Source organism: Podarcis melisellensis, assembly GCF_964234715.1.
Source record: "Podarcis melisellensis genome assembly, chromosome: 5".
Lineage (NCBI taxonomy): Eukaryota > Metazoa > Chordata > Lepidosauria > Squamata > Lacertidae > Podarcis > Podarcis melisellensis.
Genome location: NC_138537.1, coordinates 44188008 through 44201987, shown reverse-complemented (window position 1 = coordinate 44201987; position 13980 = coordinate 44188008). Strand labels below are relative to the sequence as shown.

Below are 13980 nucleotides of genomic sequence, written 5' to 3'. Positions count from 1 at the left end.
GCCTGAGGCAGAGAGCAGTCCTGCTTCAGAGGCTGGAGAGGAGGAGGGCCAGGAGACAGAGATGAGGCCGGCTGCTGAAGAATCCAGGGAGTCTCCCCTTCCCGCTGTAGCTAGCCCCCCCCCCCCGGTCTCTCACAACACACACAGAAATGAAAAGAGAAGAGGATTGTTGCGTGCAGACACTGTCCCCAATTGCTTGGAAAAAACCCTGGAGAGGTGGGGACTTAGGCAGCTGTGGGAAGGTGCGAACCTTCAGTCCTTGCAACTGCCTCATTGGGTGTTAAGACCTACTAGGAAGAGCTGCTGGGATCACTAAGCCTGTGCTGTTTTGGTTTCTTCGTTAAAGAGTTAACATCGCCAACACTGTGTTCTTTTATCACTAACCTACATCTGACACCTGCATGTCCACGCTAAAGCATAAACTATGGTGCATCGCGATGCCCACACACAGCCACTGTGACATTACAAGAACAAGGAAAGCAGTCTCCCTCCCAAGCTCCAAAAAAAGAATAAAGTTTCTAGAAGACACATGAGCTGCCTTTTCAGGACCATCCTGTGTTATAAATATGCAGCGTCCATCGTTTCCTGGCTAGTTCCCTACATGAGCTTTCAAAAACATACCCAGAGAGCTAAAATGTCATGAGGAGAACTCCAATACTTCTTGATCCTGAAGTCCCCATCCCCTCAAAAACTTGTTTTCTTGTTAGCAACAAATTTCTTGTTAGCCACAAAAATAACCTAGGGAAAACAATAATGGCCAATGGTGTAGCCAGTTTGGAGAAGATGGAGGGCCTGCACTCCTCACTTGTGAGATCTCCCTTTTGGTATTGGATACTATGCTGGATCAGACTGAAGGCATCTTCTAACCATTAGCCCGTTCCCTTAAAAAGGCATCTCTGATCCCTTGAAGGCAGGGTAACCGGCTCAAGACCACAGGCAAAGCAACCCTTCTGGTGGCAGTTGTGGGAGATCAACAACAGAGGTACCCTCCATCTCCTAAGCCCTTGCTTCTGTCTTTTTTGTTCCCTTCAACTGCCTCTTAAGCAAGGGAATTAACTAGGTATGGTCTCGTGCCAGTGGTTTCTGGTTCTGTTTGGTGCTATGAGGGAGACAAGGATCCTGTTGAGCAGACATCCACACAAGCTACCCTGTTTTCAGCCCCGCCTCCATCACAGCTACAATCTCAGAAATTTCTGAAGTCATCCAGAAAGGATCTCTAGCAATGCAGTTCCCCCTTTGCCTGTGAAGGGAGATTCACAATATCCTATAGCTCCTGGGATACCTCTGCGATTATCGATTGCATCCTTAATCAATCCCTGAATAAATGTGTTTTTAACTCCATCCCCAAAGCCATGAACAAGCTTAGTTTATCATATTCAGAGAGTAACAGCAAAAGTTTCTACCCACCAACCTCACCTTTCCCAAGCATGCTTGTAGACTGGCAATTCTATTCCATGCTGGAGATGTATTAATGTCATGGGTTTGTCAATCAAAAATTGAAAAGTATGAATCTCGGTGTGAGAAAACCTGAGAGGTATCTCACTCATGCTTTTCTTAATATATTTAGAAATATTTTAATTATTTAATTTCTATCTGACCCTACCCCCCCCCCAGGAGTCAAGGGCAGCAAACAGCAACAAATTAGCAAAATAATGGGCCTTAATCAACTAAATACGGTAGTTGCAGTGGCAGAAGCCCTTTCAAGAATTCCCACTAATCCAATGGGAATATCATTCTCTACTCCCACTGCATGTGCCCCACACAGTCCTCTGAGTCTGCTCTGGAAGGTTGGAAGAACCCTAAAACAGATTGTGGAGCGCATTGGTGGAGGACATGGAAATAAATTATTGTGGTATAAGGAAAATCCTTGCGCTGAGGAAACCATGACCTTAGCACTACGTTGAACAGAAGCCAATACACTTAAAAACAAAACAAACACATATCTAAAACATTTTTTTTAAAAAAACAGTCTCATGCTCTCACAGTTAATTATTTCAAGGTTATTATTAACACAATGGGCAACACTGTAACATATACAAGAGTTCGGCTTTCATTTTACTTGACTCCGTCCTGTTTGAGGCTTATGTAAGTTTTCCCTCAGTTTTACTTCATATTTAATTTTTGAGATTTTTTTATTATTGTCATGATTCTTATATCAATAAACCATATAGCTGCTTGCCATTTTTAAAGTACTTTTTAAAAAATGTACTACTGACACACCTAAGAAGATAGACATCGTAAATAACAGAAGAGTTTGACTCTGGTTATCAACAGCACGATTTAGGAAATGCCAAGTAATACATTTTAGATTGATCTGGCAAAAAGGAAGGAAGGAAGGAGCACACTATGAAGGAAGATGGAAGATTAAGTGGTGGAAGGAATATATACTACTGATAGTACAGCAACCAAAGAGACCAATAATATTGGAACGCATATATCTCGCCCAGTGCAGGCCTCTACAACTTGTGACCCATTTAGCCCACCAGGTACTCAACATGTCTTCTACAGACACAAACATGAATCAGTATACATGCTCGGTAGGTCACAAGTTGTGCAAGCCTGCTGTAGTGTAATATCAACTGAAGGTATCAACTTCCATATTGTGCCCAATTTTTAGTTAAGTGCCTTCACTAGGCTGGCTTTTCCAGGCCCTCATCCAGCCCAGTTATCATATCTGGAGAAATGACCAGGGTGGGAGGAATAAAATGGCACTTTTGACAATGGCACAATGAATGCATGGGGCAGAAATTAATCCAGACATTGCAATTTTCAGTCCTTTCTGAAGTGTGGGGGAAGGACATTATTTATAATGGATCTTCACTGGTTTGGAAGACGTAAGAGAGATGAAAGGGCTTTAGGCAAACACCTTTTCGGATGAGAAAGCTTCCTGGTTGACTTCATGCAGCTGGGGAAGTTGATCTCATTTCTGGCAAATGAGCTTTTTGTGATAATAAAAGATCCAGATAAACTAGTCCTGCAGAGTCTTTATCTTCTGCATCAACAAATGTGTTTGGTGTATAATCTTAACAGTAAAATGCAAACCTTTGTCCCAGATAACATTGTCCAGCTATGGTACCGATCAACAATTATTTCACATGATGATTAAGCTCTATCCAATTGCTGTGGCTATTGCTGATCGACTATCATGTGGATAATTGCAGTTTACATGTTTGTTTAATTTGCACCTGCCCTTCTTCCAAAAAGCCAAGGACATTTTATCCTTGCAACTGCCCTCTGGGGCAGGCCAGACTTAAAAGACAGCAATGTGCCCAAGGCCACTCAAGAAGATTCTTGTCAGAGCAGGGATCTGAATCTAGGTCTCCCTGGTTCAAGCCAAACATTCTATCCATTACATCACAGCGGCTCCCATAATCATAGTATGATGACTCACTAGGTTAACTAGGCAACAATGAAAGATCAAGGCACATCACAGGGAATAAATAAGATTTGTGGCACGGATCCCACGTGGCTTAAATAAGCAAGCCACGCCGTACAACTCAGCCTGCCTTGTGAAAAATCTCTTTCCAATTCCAAAGACAAAGAGAAAGCAGGGCAAGATTAAAGAGATCCGACACTTTATCCTATGTGCCACATTGGCTGTATACAAGGAGATAATGTTGATTAACATGGCTATATGGATCAGCTCCTATCCATTGATGAGGAAAAAAACAACCACACCTGAAAGCTGTATAGAAAAAGCAAGGCTGGATTTGTTCCATGTGTTGTGATCACTGAACACACAGAACTTGGAGTCCTGGAAACATGTGGGCATTTGAATATATATAAGGCAGGTAGGAGACTCTGTCTCCCATAAAACAGAGGGAAAGGACAATCTATTTATTAAACTTGCAGCCCACTCCACCTCCACATAAGTCGCAGCATCTTACACCTACTTCCCAAGAGAGCTCTTATCCAGGCAGAGCCAAGCCTTCCACGAGCTTTCAGCGGAGGAGCTTCATCATGTGCTTTCAGGCGACTCTGAACCAATGAAGAATCATTTCCCCCCCAAAATAAACAAACGTCTATATATTTTGTTTTGTTTCCTCCTCTTCTGTCCATCTACCCACCCTTTTAGCCATCACATTGTACTGGCCAAATTCAGAGTGTGAACCTAAAGGCAGAGCATCATCCTCTTAAGATTTTCATTGAACAGCACACAGAAGAATTTGGGGTGCTTTATAAAACATGATGGTGGGTGATAAGATCTGCTTGATTTCCTCCGAGCACAGGATTCTTATTTTATTTTTAATAGCCGTCATCTGACTGAAGTTAACTCCTTAATTGTATGAGTTTTAAATCAATCCACTCTGCATAAATTCCATAAGTGAAAACAACAACAGTTGCAAAAGAAGAACACGTTTCTTGCTTTTTAGGCAACACTTTATATGTGCACAGTGGAGGGAAGAAACATTCCCTCCATAGGGAGAAAGATGGGGAAATACCTCTCCTAAAATGGCACCCACCACATATGACTTTTTTGGGTACTAATCTTTAAATTAATTAGGTATTATTATTGTTATTATTATTATCATCATCATCATCATCATCATCATCATCATCATTTTAAATCTACCTGCCTAATCATCTAATGGTTAATCTAATGATTAACCAACAGAGCACCTCCCATATCAATGGTTGAGGAGGCAGGACACTGCATAGTTTACTCTTTGTTGGAGAAGCACTGCACCCCTTGCTGCTCCCCAATGGGAATAGGATTACTCCAATGTGTTGCAGCCCAATTTTCAATGTGCAGTTTAGATTATTTAGGGTAGGAATTTGGATTTATTTTCATGCAGAACACATCTTCCCTAATTAGATAACTTCTGCCGGATCTGATAAATATTTATTATATTTTTAGGGTTGGGGAACGAATGAAGGACACCGACAGAAACACTGCCCACCCAAACCATTTCAGAGGCCGTAGCAGAGTATTTATACAGACCTGAGCATACATAGACCTAGAGATACAGAGGGCAACAAAGCATTTTAGAACCAACCCTTCCAAATGCTCACTTTCTCTTCTCTGTGGTAGCAAGCCTTACTCTATGCAAATGACAGTAGAACTGATGCTGATTTGTTGGCATGCAAAGATCTTTCTGCCCAGGCTTTTGGGGAAGGGCATTTGAATTTGTGTGTTGTTGTGTGTGCATTAAAAACCATTATCAGATGGGGAAAACCTACTCTGCCCTCAAATACTGAGTTCCTGTAAAAGAGAGAAGGGCGGAAAGCTGGACCTAACTGACCAATCCCAAAATGGCTACTCAGTTTGAATCATCTGCTCAACAGCTTGGCTTAGAGAAGCTGGTCTCCAGCCAAAAGCTGCTAGTACAGGATCGGTACTGGGCACCTCCAGACGCTGCATCAAGGGCATGCTCACAGAGAGAGAGAGAAAATCCACAGACGTTTGCCCTTAATTCTCTCAGTGCACCTAATCCCCCTCAGGAGAAAAAAATCTGCCTAGTTTCAAACCTTTAATGAAAACAGGGGAAGGACAGAGCAGGAGGAAATGTTAACTGGTTAGGAGCAGGCAAGAGAGTTTGTGGGAGGGGGGAAATGACAGCAAAGACCAATTTTGAGGGGATTATTATTAACTACCACTTGGGGTTTTTAATCAAGTAATTAATTCTGGGTCTAGGCAGAGGGAGGTGGGAGGGGGATTAATTGCACTGCAGGGAAAGGCCACCATCTTCTCTTTAGGCAGTGAGAACGAATTTGGTGTTTGCCCTACTGTTTCCTCTGCTTTTACCTCAAGGTCTAGGCACCTCAGGCCTCCTGGGAGCAGGAAATAGCCGGGAGGTTGCAGAAAGCTCTATGGGAATTGGGTGGGCTCTTGATTATTTCATTGCCCTACAATAGGCACACTCACAGACTCTATTTCTTAAGGAAGGAGGAGATCTGCCTACTACAGTGCTTTTTAGGTTGCTGCTTCCCCCCACCCTATTTTCTTCTGGAATGTTTTATCTAAAGTGCTGCTGCATTTGTGCACCAAGGGATTCTCAGGCAATATCATTGGCTAGTTAGAAATGAGAGATGCATTCTGCCTGAGCAAAGTTGCTCCGTGCAACCACAGCTGTTTTCAAGAGCTCAGCTACTCGGCTAGTTAATTAAGATAAGCTCTGCAAAAAGCTGAGCTATGAATCAGTTAAGACTCGTAACCACCCCCAAACGGAGCAAAAATGTTACATAAATAAAGAAACAAAGGGATTACGGTAGATGGACGCTGCCTGGCTATAAAATATGGTGGCGACTTGGAACAGGCGCATACCTTCACTTTTAACATTTTTGAGCACATTTGAATTTTTAACATCTTTCTGGAAATGTGAGCTGAGAAAGGCCAATGCTAAAAAAAAATCCCTGGCCATGCTTCATTCGCTTTCCTGTCAAGCACAGGGTCGAGAGGTGATACTTTCTCATCCACCTCAACTGTTCCTTATTAGAGGGACATCCCATGTTTGGCTCTGGTTCTCTCTCAGTTTTAAGAGACTGATGCTTTGTGTAAGTACTCGTAGCATTTGTGACACTCAGGAGAGAAGCAGCTTTAAAATAGAAAACGAGAGAAGCTTTAAAATAGAAAAGGCAAATGTGAGAGGTACAAATCTGCAGCACTTGGGGAGTCTATTCCAGGCATCACTCTTCAGGCATCCCTGCCCCTTATGTTGGAGGCCACAGATAGAAGAGGGAGAGTGTTTTGCAATGTAATATCTCATTTACCAGGGAACAAAAGGCCATTTGCATTTTGGAGGTCCCTTATTCCAGTGATAATATTGCATCTGCACGTGATGCCAAGGGAGGAGGTTTTGCTGCAAGGACAATAGTTGTGCGACTGTTTTGCCCAATCCCTTCCACAGCCTTCCTAGAAATGCACACTTGCATATGAGAAAAAAGCTGCAAGAGGTCTGAGACCCGATTTTCTTTTCATGAATGAAATGAAGTTTGCCTGCTCCCCCCACCCCACCTTCAGCCCCTTGTATATCCTGAAAATCTGCTTCTGGGGTGAGAGACCCTTGGGAATAGGGTGGGGAACTGCAGATGAAGAGGAGTGGAGAGATGGAGAAATGACTCAGGAACCAAGCCAGGATCTAGCCTGTACCAAATACTTTAAATAATAAAAGCTCACCTAATATGTGAGATGGGAAAGGGGAGAAAAGCCTTGCTGTGGTTTTCTATTTTAATCAGTATTACTGGGAAAGCATTGCAGAGGAGAAATTACACAGCCTGAAATCAGATAGCTTCCATTGAAGAAAATAATTAAACATGATAAAGAAGTAAGTTAACAGAATAGGGTAAGCAGGGCATGGGAAGGAGAAGCTGAATTGCTGATCACTAATTTCACAAGAAACATTGTATTACCAATGACATTCCCACGCATTCCCACATGGCAAGCATAACAACAAGGGAGGTGCTATTTGAGGGGGGCATCACATTTCCCTCAGGTACATTATTAGGTGGTATTCAACTAAGGTTCACTTAGCGAGCACCCACTGAGATGAATGGACCCCACACATTAATTTCAACAGGCCTACTCTCAGTAAAACTTTGTTGAATACCACCCAAAGTGTTTTGACAGCTCGGGGAAAATACTGTTGTTGCAAATGAAGCACAACCTCCAAGGAAGATACATGAACTGTGGGCGATAAAAATACACTTAGGCCACCCCTGCACCATGCATTTACATCACTATTTTAACATTTTAACAGCCATGGCTTCTCAAAAGGAATCCTGGGAACTGTAGTTTGTTAAGGGTGCTGTGAATCGTTAGGAAACCCCTATTTCCCTCACAGAGCTACAATTCCCACTTCCCTGTGAAGGATTGTGAGGGAAATAGGGGTCTCCGAACAACACCCTGAACAAACTAAGAAGCCATGACTGTTAAGGTAGTATAATAGTGCCTTAAATATATGGTGCAGATGTGGCTTCACTGTGCTGAAAGGCTCTGAGAGTACTTCTGCATGAGTGGTTTTTAAAAGATCTGTTAATGTGAATGTGCATTTGAACATACAAATTATTATGGGGTGGAGGAACTACATGAACAGTGTTATGTCAGAAACTCCTCTCACACCTTCAAGTCCCTTTTTACTCTTTTACCTCAGGTAAAAATAGATCACGCTTCCACATAAAGGGTATAATGACACAAATAAGAGATGTTTCACTTTCTCAGGACAACTTCTACTCTCACAGTCTGTATGTAATGAATAGTTTTAGCTGACTGTTCTCAATAGTCCAATCTTGGTATTTCGGAGCCAGTATTCCACTTCTATTTACTCAATTTAAAATACATATTTCTATCCCAAATATCCTCAGCTCAAGACATTAACACATATACCTAACATCCAACAATCACATTAAAACAGAAAATTCATTACAACAGCTAACATCAGAACTGGAAAAATGTAATAGCAACAGCACAGCACAACTCAATAGACAAATGCTCTCTGGAATAAGAAAGTTTTGTGTTTGCTTTTATTATTATTCTGGAAAGAAATGAAAGAAGCAGCTTCATACTTTCCATAGGAGGGTAATTCCAGGGCCTTGGGACAACTATGGTAATTGTCTTCTCCTTAATTGCCATTTAATTTATATAGCTTTATTCTAGCATCAGATGCTGTACAACTCTCTATCCCGTTCATTCTTTTAAACCCTCTTGTGAGTGGGAACTTTAAAAAGTAGTCCAAGAGGCAGATGGGAACCTGGGGGCCGGATTCACCTAAGGGGCCCCTGCCAGCGGAAGCCCTGCGCAAGAACTGCTTGTGCAATGCGGCTTTCAATTTATTCCCTTCCCTTTTTGTTTATTCCCACTCCCTCCTCACATGTCACTGGAAGAGTCAGGAGTTTGCTTACTTTATGATGCACTGTTTTCATGTACCAATAGTCAAGTGCTCATATTGACTGTGGCAGGAAGGTAAACGGCATTTCCATGTGCTCTGGTTTCCGTCATGGTGTTCCGTTGCACCAGAAGCAGTTTAGTCATGCTGACCACATGACCCAGAAAGCTGCCTGTGGACAAACACCAGCTCCCTCGGCCTGAAGTGAGATGAGCGCCGCATCCTATAGTCACCTTTGACTGGATTTAACCATCCAGGGGTTCTTTACCTTTAACCCTTTGCTCATATTGATTAATAATTTAAAAAGAAAACAATGGGGGTCTAAATAATTGCCCCCCACATTTTGCAATCCATCAGATTTGAATAAATTGGTACTGTGAACTGGCAATGCTGGCATCTTATAAGGTAACAAGGACACAGACTAACATGTAGCAGAAGGAAACTGCAACTTAGCAGGGGAAAACCAATTTAAATCTCTGATTTAAAGGAAACTTGTTCCTGGGTAGACACAGGGATCTTCCACATACTACCATTTATATAATTTAATATGCATTCCTACTTTTTGTTTCATTGACATTTATTAGCATTCAGAAACTCAGAAGCAGATCACAGATTATTATTACACAATGGTAATCAGCTATTATGTGTGTGTGTGTGTGTGTGTTGCCTTTTTACATCACAGAATTGTGGTAATTTCCCCTAGCACTGCCAACCCTATTGTAAAAATAAGCTAGAGGAGGGGCAGCTTGGGCAACCTGCATGTAACTTAATTTGCATATAATTCAATTAACACAAAGTACAGCTGCCCACAGACTTATTTTGGATCTGTGAGTCAGGTTAAGTCTGGAAATAATAGTAGCGAAACTTCTTTTTATTAGTCTATATGTTCCTTAGACAAACACTAAGACTTTGGGGAAAGGTCTATGCAAGTGGAGTGTTTCAGAAGAGGCTTAAGAAATGAGTGGGCTTGCCTAAGGCTTGGCTGAGATTTCTACCAGATACTCTTAATGCTACCTTACATCAGCTTTAGTCCTCAGAAATGTAGTATCTTCTAATTTATCTTGCCAAATTGAGAGCCAGATACTTACTTTAATGAAGGAAAAGCTGGAATTATCAGCAGTTAATAAGAGGCCTCTGGACTTTGCCAACACAAAACTGTGGGGGGGGGTTGGGGGGGGGTTCACATGCAGTATATACACTATTGGTTGCCCCACCCCAGCCCTGCACAAAACAAGCTTCCTAAATGCAACGGAAGGATGACATTGTACACCCGTCAGCATCAGTCCCATTGCTGCACTGGGTGAAATCTCCCTTCTTAAGTTACCATAGCTGGTTTCCCCAGCAACCAATGATACAATAGTGAACAGGAAGACCGCAGTCGCAATTCTAGTGTCTAAACACAATAGTTTTCTGAATGAGGAGAAGTAGCATTCTACTTCCTCAGACAAGCTTTTGCTATTGGAGATTCCAGTCCAAAACTGACATGGACTTTTGAAATGGTAGCCTTTCTGTACAAATTCTACCGCTTGCAACATGACAATCTTGTCCACCAGAATAACCTGACTCCGTCACTGCATGCACACATACCATATATACTATTCAAGCTGGAACAGAATTAAATTTGTTCTAGCAAAGACACCAAGGGAAGTATAGCCCTAGCAGTGTAAGAAATCTATTAATTATTCACATCTGGCTGAAATTAACTCATGTTTTTGTGAAATTAACAATTGTTTCACACTTGCTTTACAAAAGTTAAATTCATGTTGCTAGTGTCTTTTTACAAATGTTTGAGAGATGTGGAAATAGGATGATTCAGGCCTATGAGATTATTATATAAACCACATCTTATCCCACCCTTCCAAAAAGCTCATAGCACAAATGGTTCCCCCCTTCCTTATCCTCACAAAACCCCTGTGAGGTAGGGTTGAGAGACCATGTGACAAGCACAGTATCATCCTATAAGCTTCAAGAATGAGTGGTGATTTGAACCCACATCCCCTCAAGTCATAGAGGCTTACAGAAGATCAAAACAGAACTATCCTTGCGCCAGGAAGGGAAAACTCATCCTCACATACTAACACAAGGATTTACCTCAAGCTCAAGGTGGTAACGCAGCTGTATCTCACAAGTTCACAAGTGTTGTGAAATAAAGTGTTGAAAGCCTCTTTCCTGCACTTAGACAAATCCTAAATCTGAAATCAATGGCACAGCATAATGGTTTCTGGAAAATGGGGCAGAAAAGATCGTTTACTTGCTTTGTACAGGCTACTATTCATTTATGATGAATCAATACTGCATATTACCACTACCGTAATACTTGTTTCGCTAAAACATATTCACAGGACTGCTTTAAAACTCCCAAAGATTCCCTATCATTTCTCTATTAAATTGTGATATATGTAACAAATGACAAAAAATAATGTAATTGCAATTACTCTGGCATTCATTCTCTCATATTATTTTGACTGTTTAGTTTAATTGTTGTAAGTTATATATTCATCCGCAACCCAACTTTGTAAGTCTATGCAGATGTATTTACACTTTAAAAAATCAATAAAAAACAAGTAACAAAAACTTCCAAAGATGCCTTGCTTTTTTAGAAAAAAGAAAAGACATAATCATAAATTATTTTTCACAAGTTCATGATTGTTTTGGCAGTGGGTCATAGTTTTGAACACCACGGGGGCACTCATTCTGACAAACTTATTCTTCATCAAGAACTCACTGAGAGCAACAGTTGGGTGCATAAAGCGTTCATCTTGGAGAAAAGTTTGCTAACTGTGACACATAAAAAAGTGAAATGCCAAACAAAACCAGGCTCTGCTTATAAAAAGTATCACCAATGTAGAAATTAATCCTATTATTATTATTTTGCAGTTCAAAGCATTACTTTTAAAAGTTTCCTTTCAACAAAACCTTGTTATTCGAAACTGGAGCACAAACCTACAGTCATGTTCTCATTATAACAAAACAAACAGAGCTCCACCTACTTTCAATAGGGATAGGCAGGGTGCTGTGTATTCCCAAAATCAGATGCCAATGGATCACAGAAGCATAAACCTTCCCCCTCCAAAACAAAGATAATCATCTGATATATTTGGCATAAGGGAAGCATTTTGTACTGTTGCAGCTGCCAATCAGGTCACTTGCCCATTAATGAGCAGCATTTGAGACAAACAACCTTTGCAGCCACAAACCTACAACAGCATTTGCTGCAAAGAAAGCCAGACTGAATTATGTTTCTACAGGGAACTGCTTGCTGCCATAAACACACGCTGTGGTATAATAAGCAGATTTGGTTACCCAGAAGTTCGAAATGGCCAGACATTTCTTCCTCTCTGAAAAAGTTTAATTTTTGACCTCCCTTTCCTCCAGCGCGTTGGGAATATGCTACCCCCCTCTATTTTATCCTTGCAACAACCCTGTGATATAACTTAGGCAGTGAGATAAGCAATTGGCCAAGGTGACCCAGTGAGCTTTATGGGTCTCCCCAGTTGAACATGCTATAACCACCATACAACTGCTGTTGGCATCTGTCTCAGGAGACAATGGGAGAGTGCGCCTTTCAAGGTAAAGTCAAACCACTGAAGAGTTACAGCGCCTGCTGTGGCTGTGGAGACCGATATGGGAGAAACATGTTTTATTGTAGGTGGGGCAAACGAAGGCGTCATACAGTGCAATAAATGCAACATGTACTATACCTATTGCTTGGCATCTGCCATGTTCAAAAACATGACACATAAACTGCATTAATTACATGTAACTAAGAATTGTTTGCTACCTTAGATACCTCTGATAGGATGCAATGTCAACAAAGACGCTCACTCCTACAGTGAATCACAGATTTCATTCATTTCTGAGGAGGAGCTCATCTGTTGGCGCTCTCATGGAACAAGTGAGTCCTGACATAATATATGAAAAACAAGGACCAGGAGTTAGACCTGGCTAGGACAAGCCTAGGAACTTCCTTTCTCTTAGTCTTGTGGCACAAAGCCAACCCAAGTGAGATGACACCATGGAGATGTAATGGAGTCAAGTGTGCAGACGAGATAATTTTATGGGCCATAACTTTCAAGTCATGCATGGTAAGATCACAATAATTAAATTTCATGCTTCAAAAATCCAAGGTCAGGAAGGCTTTCCCAGATCCTTTCATTGTACATCGTGCCACCCAGTCAACTGCAGACTCCTCCTCAAAAATCCTAGCCAGTTCCAAAAGAAAAAACCCAATAGTTGTGTCTGGACATTCCTATGGAAGAAGTCATAGTGGAGAACTAGTCATTGTATAAAGATCATTCATCTTTCCCTCTTATTTTTCGAAACAAAACGCTAATCCAAAGACACCTCTTTTAGCTTCTTGAATGCTGGTGCTCATGGAGACTGCACACTGAAAAGCATTCACACTGCAGTAAAATTTGCAGTCTGCCATAGAAACTCTCCTGACACTCAGATAGAAAGTTTAGACCCACAATTCTTCTCTCTTGTCCTGCAGTTGTATCCTCATTCAGACTGCCTCAAATTCTCGATATCCAAAATAAAGTCAAAGAAATAAACCAGATTTTTTGGAGGGGAGAGAGAAAGTGTAATAAAAAGTATGTATCTACGAAGTTAGTAGAACAGGGGGTGCATGATGAAGCCTGTAACCTAGCTATTCTACCTACCTTTCCTTTCCTGCAGCAGACAATGATGGTGACGCAGAAATAAAAATAAACTTTGATAGGAAAACACATATGCAAGATTCCCAATGAATTCTTGAAAGTGGATCAAACTTTTCACAGGTTTTAACCATCCTAATGAAAATCTGAGCCCTGCTGTGAGGGAGAAACAGGTCTCATGTGATGAACCTTGTTACAAAGATAATGGAGTAATTCAAATGGGTCATATTATTAACCACCCAAATGCCCATCACACTGTGTGGGTGTGAGTATTTGCAAGCATAGGCAAACTCGGCCCTCCAGATGTTTTGGGACTACAACTCCCATCATCCCTGACCACTGGTCCTGTTAGCTAGGGATGATGGGAGTTGTAGTCCCAAAACATCTGGAGGGCCGAGTTTGCCTATGCCTGGTACTTGTGTGTAGGGTGGTTCTTCTATTGCAAGGAGCTTTGAGTGTTTGGTGGTTTCCAGGACAACTAATGTCAGGAGTAGTGGCTCAGG

At 41.5% G+C, this 13980-nt stretch overlaps 1 protein-coding gene across 3 annotated transcripts in view; it reads right to left on the bottom strand.

Moving 5' to 3' along the window:
- Nucleotides 1-13980, bottom strand: part of TRIM8 (tripartite motif containing 8) — a 65958-nt gene that overhangs the window by 11723 nt on the left and 40255 nt on the right. The window lies entirely within an intron of this gene.